Raw genomic sequence first — 6,650 nt, 5'->3', positions numbered from 1 at the left:
CTGTGACGGTAGTGGTAATGTAACAAAGGCTCAAAGAACTGCATGTAATCCACTGGCTCAGGTAATCTCAATGGGTCAAATAAATCCACTTGAGCTGGTGTTTGGACTGGTGGTGGTAATATCTGCTCTGGCGGTATCTGTACCGGTGGCTCAATCGACACTGGTGGAGGTACTAATGCTGATGGTCTTGCAGCTGCCAACTCTCTGCGTCTCCTCTTAGAGGAAGTCTTCATCTAATAACATAACCAAAACATAAGAAAGGGGTAAACTTTGCATTCCTAGAACCTACAAATTCCTACTCCTATGATCTAAAAAACCCTAACAATCCTGTTCCTATCTTATGTGATCTTCCTATCCTATCTTAGTCCTAATATTCTTATTTCAGGGACCAAAACCTACAGCTCTGATGCCAAACTGTAACACCCTCCAAATCTGGGGTCTAGATCTGGGGGTTACTTTCTAATCACTAATATAATAAAAACCTGTACAATAATTATACAAATATATATATATATATATATATATATATCCGACCCCTTCATATTCTTACTCAGGATCTTTAAGGTTAAGGTATGAAGACAAGAACAAAACACGACCTTTATTACAATCCCAAATTTATAGTCTTACAGAGCTCTCTTTATTACAAACCAACTATCTAAACATATTTTAAAACTAAATTCATTTTATTCAAATACATACTAAAATCTGATTGAATTATATACACATTTTTAGTGATGTTCTCAACTTTTTATTTAATTGGTAACATTCAGAGGCTTGTAAGTCTTGAATCTCGAAATGACATACCATTAATATGGTAGTGTGAGCCTGCTTTAAAAGAGGTCATGTTGGAAATGAAAAAGGTCTCCTTGGGGGAAGCTGAATCTCTTAAGGGTCTAAAAGACAAATGATGGTGATCATGTTACTTTCAGATAAGCCATGTATATTTAGATATTGTTATTTTCAATTTTTTCATTTATAAGTTCATGTCATGTGTAGTTCAGTCCTACTTAACTGCTACCACTCCTTTTTCATTTTGAAGGTTCTTTTGTGTTTGCAAAATATTAAAGTAACTTGTAGATAATGGTTTTATTAACATTTACATTTCTTTTACCCATTTAAACTAGCTGAAGTTATTATTGTTTAGTGCTATTTTTTATTATTAGTAGCTTATATTTTTATTTTTTTTGTTTATTATAGGTTATATGGGTTGTAAAATATTCGAATCGTTTTAACGGTAATCAAGTTGAGTTAAAATCGAACTATTCAAATATTTTACGTAACCAAGTTCAAGATTAAATTATTCGATTTATAATAATTTTGAGACTTATAAGATTTAACTTAACTTAGCCCGGTCCATCCCTCTCGGGAAGAAATGAGAGTCAGGATTACCTTTTAAATAATACTAATTAATATATGCACATTCATGGAAGAAACAAAACCTCACAAAAATATTAAATTTTAAAATAATAACATAATTTTTTATGCTAAATTTTCCAATTTATATCATTGAAATAACTATATATATAATTCATATAACATGAAGGGATATTGATAGGATGAAAAGATCATATAACATTCATTTAAGAGGGCAAACCATTTCTGACCATATTTGTGGTACACCCAGTAGTACTATATTTCAAAATTGCAAGTTGGCAACAAAGCTATTTCCCAAAAAAAAAGAGTGCTACAGACTTTAGTCATATGGATTGCTGATTTTTTTTAAAAAATTTGGATGCCATACCCAAGAAAATCATCAACAGTTTGTATCATTTTCATCTTTAACTTTTCAAACTTGTCGATGTTGTAGCCATTTAGGATATATTGCGAAAATGCTCTACATTTGGAAAGTCTCCTGATGGTAAATATCGACCTCTTTGAACCTTTTTAAATTCATCTTCAAAGTTATCAATAAGCATTTGATGTGCTTTTGCCTTACCCATCGTAGTATGCACATTCTTTTTAAGATGGCTAATAATGTAAGAATGAATCTTGGCAGCCTTTGCACGTTTCATAAATTCATTGATATGACGATCATAAGCCTTCTTTAGTATGTCTCTTAAATCAGTAAAAAAGTTCTTCATGTTCCCTCTCAAATAGTTCTTGGCCAAGTGGACTAGCCACAACAATGTCTATTGTTTTTCATGAAATGAACCAATGTAAACATGCATAACCTCATGAGTATTCAGTACTTTCCCCAGTGATCACATCAGCGCTCCATATACCCACATCAGTTGATGGGTATCGACTTGATCAGCCTTATTCACCACCACGCATATCTTGTCATCATCTCCTCGTAGAGATGAAATTACCCGCTTGAATTCATCATTGATATCTAGTTTGTGAGAATCAAAAAGTAAAACTATGAGGTCACATTTTGCAGCACACCATGCTATTACACCAGTCTAATCATAGCTTCATCGAGTTTATTATTTTTCCCTTGATAAAACTCCAAGAGTATCCACAAATGTGATGTGGTCTAGAAGTGGATGTGAAATTTGTGAACACTCAAATTTTACAAAAATGCAGTTCCAAATTTAGTCAGTCCACTATATGGCATGTCTGCTTGAACAGCTACGGTATTCCCAGGTATAGTCCTTTCATCAGTTCCGCTCATAACGACTATAAATATGTCTATTGTAGGCTTTAGTCGGATGTGAGCACCTGGATAACTACTTTTGAGTAAATGTTCAATAAACTTAATTTTTCCTGTTGAGTATTGTCCTAAAAGCATAACCATGGGCTTGGTGTTAAAATCGCCATTAGTTAGTAAAGGGGAAAAATCGTGAAACGATATGTGACTTTTAGAGGCTTCAGGTTTTGAATGTAAAACTTTTTCAAGCCATCAATGATGGATGTTACTTTCTTTAACGATTTTGAAAAAGAAAACCAACTGGATGATTGCATTGGGGAACCATTATTTAGCTTAACTTGACTTGTTTTGGATGCACACTTTTGTTTAGCTAATAATGAATCCAATCCATGTGTGTTTGGAAGATTCAGATTTGTAAAATTAACTTGAGAATTTATAAGATAATGAGAAGTTAATTAGTGTCCAGCTTGTGCTAAATAAACCAACTGCATGGCAATAACAAACTCATTAAAACCAAGGAAGCCTTGTCACTTGGAATCTGCAATCGCCTACATAAGTTTGAGATTTGGAGGGAGTAAATTGGAAATAAAAAAGAAGTTAATAGCATCGGCTCCGGTAAGGCGGCCATCAATATCTAAATCAACAAAACTAAACCAATCTTGGTAGTTGTTGTAATGCTCTTTGGAGCACCGATTAATTGACCTTAGATTTTGAAAGGATATCTTCGATATATTATTTATTTTGGTATTTTTACGATTAAACATAAAATTAAGAACACGTAGATCCTCTCCATTAGGACATGAATTTAACTGATCCAAATCAAAGTCAAAAGTCAAACTAGCAAAATCATATTTTTTAAACAGATAAAAGAGATATTCCATCCTTGCAAAATATCAAAACTATATCTTTATGGAATATATCTCTAAGGCAAAATGATCAAAGAAGAAACATCAAGATATGATATTTCTTAGATCTGTATTGCAACAGGAATATGGCAACAAGCTCGAATAAGAAATATATCAGAAATATTCTTTAGAGGTCTCGTGCTATATCAAAAATATTTAACTCTTCGCTCCAAAATATATCTCTAGATATATCAAAATATTTTTTAATCAAAGATTATTAATATTCATGATTGAAATATTAATATCCAGTTCTGCAAAACAATTCTGTATACTTACAGTAATTTTCTCCCATTTCGTAAAATCAGTATTTATAGGAGAAAATTATTCAAAAATACTAAAACACATTTCCTATCAACCAAATATATTTTATATATTAGGAAATATACTTTAAGTATTTATTCAAGTCAAAACTTTGGTCAAAAGATCCATCTCCTTCATTTCAAGACCAATGATATTTTCACTCGGAAGAAAGGCTAACATAACCATTTAATTTTTAGAAGAAATACTTCCACATGCTAGAATGACTTGAAATTTTGTATGGATCATTTAAATGGTATTTTCTAAGTATGGTAAAAATTTTGTAGTATTCAGAGAATTTTTGTCCAGACACAAAAATCGAGGCAGTTGGTCCCATAGTTGACCACGTTTGACCTAACTATCATTGACTAAAGTTGACCAAAACTTTCAGAACATCATTTTATATAATTTAAGTATTTATCATATTTTTTATGGTATTTATTTAGGATTTTTTAAGGTGGTCATAATTAACGGTGTTTAATCCTTAATTAAGTGATTAAATAATGATTAAAAGAAAAGGAATATATATATATATATATATATATATATATTCAAATATCTCAGCTGAGATTTTGAATCCATAAAGTTGTTTGTCTTATATGGCTATGTCAAAGAAACACAACCTACTTGCCAAGTCATCATTCCAAGTGACATACACCATCCACCATCCATTTTCCTTAAATCTCCACCATTCATTCCACCCAACTCCTCCTATAAATAAACCCCCACCCCAACCCATTTTCTTCAAGCTAAAGAGCCACAAAGTTGCTGGTATTTTTTCAAGAAGTGCTTCTCTTCATCTCTTTCAAATTCTATACACACACTTCTTCTCAAAAACCTTCTCTCTCTTCTATATACTTACATATATACAAGGTTTTTGAAACCCAAGCTTAGCTTCACCCAACCAAGATTTATCCCACAAAGTGAGCTCAACCACTACCACTTTTCGGCCTCCCTAAAGGCTGTCCAAGTTCGACCAAAAATGCCAAAATCCTGCCGAACCTCCGGCGAATTTTTTCGGCAAACTTTTCCGATCGTTTTTCAAAAGTGGTAACTTTAGCTTCTTATTTGAGTTCTTTTTATTTGAGTTTTGTACTTAATTTCTCCACTTCATCTTAAGCTCTAATACAAGATCTCTTATAAACAAAGCTCTTAAGAGAACTAAGATTCGAACTCGGAATTCGAATAAGTACTTGATCTTCACATAAATCATCTCAAAAAGAAGATCTATAAATAAAAGTACTTTATCTCCAAAAGGGAGATTATATTTGACCCAAGTTCATGAGTTAGTCAATTATTTTTATTATTGGATCTTGGCTAACATTATTCGTGCACATAAAATATTACGAAGTAAAGCTTTAATCCCTTTTAACATCTCTAGTGTTCTGGGGGATTATAACTCGATCTATAAACACTTCGTAATTTCTCAAATATCAAAACGGATTAAATTCACGAGTTAGCCAATTACTTGCATTTTATTTAATTGGATCTTGGCTAACACATTTCGTGAACATAAATTATTATGAAGCAAAATCCCTTCTAACATCTTTAGTGTTCCGGGAGATTATAACTCGATCTATAAACACTTCGTAATCATTCGTTAAAATGAAGGACGAATCAAATCCACGAGTTAGCCAATTAATTTCATGCTATTTAATTGGATCCTGGCTAACACATATCGTGTATATAAATAATTACGAGTCATATCGTATAAGCCCCTTCTAACATCTTTCAGTGTTCTGTGGGGTTATACTATGATATCTATAAAATACTCGTAATTATTCGCCCAAACTTCGAAAGCACAATCTTAAGCCAATTACTTGCACTTAACTTATTTGGATCTTGGCTAAGACTCATAAATCTTATAAACGTGCTTGAAGTTAAAAGAAGAGTATACTTTGACCATATAATAGTCAATATACAAGTATACCTTAAAACCTTAAGTTGATATACTTAAAGGTAAATTACAACTCCGAGGTTGTAATTAAAGTATTCTTCAATCTATAAATACTTAATCGAAAGAAGAAGAATACTAAAAAAGTCATAAGCCGTAAGTGCTTAAGATAAAAATACTTCTCATATTACTCCACAACTTTATTAAATCTATAAAGGAGTAATTATAAATATACTTGACCATCTTGTATTATTCTAAGTCAAGTATTCTTATTTAGTTTTAATATTCTTATTTGAATATTATACTATTTGTGGGCTAGTACAGTAACATACTAGTTCAAACCATATTTTCTATACTTGGTTTGTTTCGTGGATTGTCTGATTAGTTTTGTAGTGAGGTGAAGTGACGTGAAGTGATTCTCGTTCTAAGACCCAAGTCCTAGATTTACTAACGGGGAGTTAGTAGTCTTCGCACCGTGAAGAAGAGGAAAGACCCAAGACCAGATCACTAAGATCCTAGACCGACAAAAGCTAAAGAAGCCAAGTCCACACAAAGGCTCTACAACAACTTTGAAGAAATAGCTGGGAGTTATTATCTAAGATAAGTTGTGTAGGTATTACATTTATTTTGAGGTGACCCTTGTGTTACGCACCAAGATAAATACTTGTAAGGGTGTAAAGGCTTCTCCGCCTACTAAAGGAGCGAGTTTATTGTAAGGGAAAATTCCGAGTACGGGAGAGGAGCTCGGGGACTGGAGTGGGGGTGAGCGAATCTATTAGAGGTTGTGCCATCGCGGACCAGGATAAAATCACCGTGTGGTATTTTCTTTCCTTGTACTTTATTTTCCGCACATATAAACTGCATAACCACTTGGTAAATTTTAAAAAGGGATAAAATATTTTTAAAACGCCGCAACAATTTTTAAATTGGTAATTAAGTTATTCAACCCCCCTTCTAGCTTAAA

At 32.6% G+C, this 6,650-nt stretch overlaps 1 pseudogene; it reads right to left on the bottom strand.

The window, feature by feature from the left end:
• Window positions 1-1,693: 1,693 nt before the first annotated feature.
• Window positions 1,694-3,354, bottom strand: LOC141700741 (EH domain-containing protein 1-like; annotated as a pseudogene).
• Window positions 3,355-6,650: the final 3,296 nt, after the last annotated feature.

This window comes from Apium graveolens, unplaced genomic scaffold, assembly GCF_009905375.1.
Source record: "Apium graveolens cultivar Ventura unplaced genomic scaffold, ASM990537v1 ctg2850, whole genome shotgun sequence".
Taxonomy (NCBI): Eukaryota; Viridiplantae; Streptophyta; class Magnoliopsida; order Apiales; family Apiaceae; genus Apium; species Apium graveolens.
The sequence above is the reverse complement of the archived record's forward strand: the minus strand, read 5'-3'. Positions and strand labels throughout refer to the sequence as shown.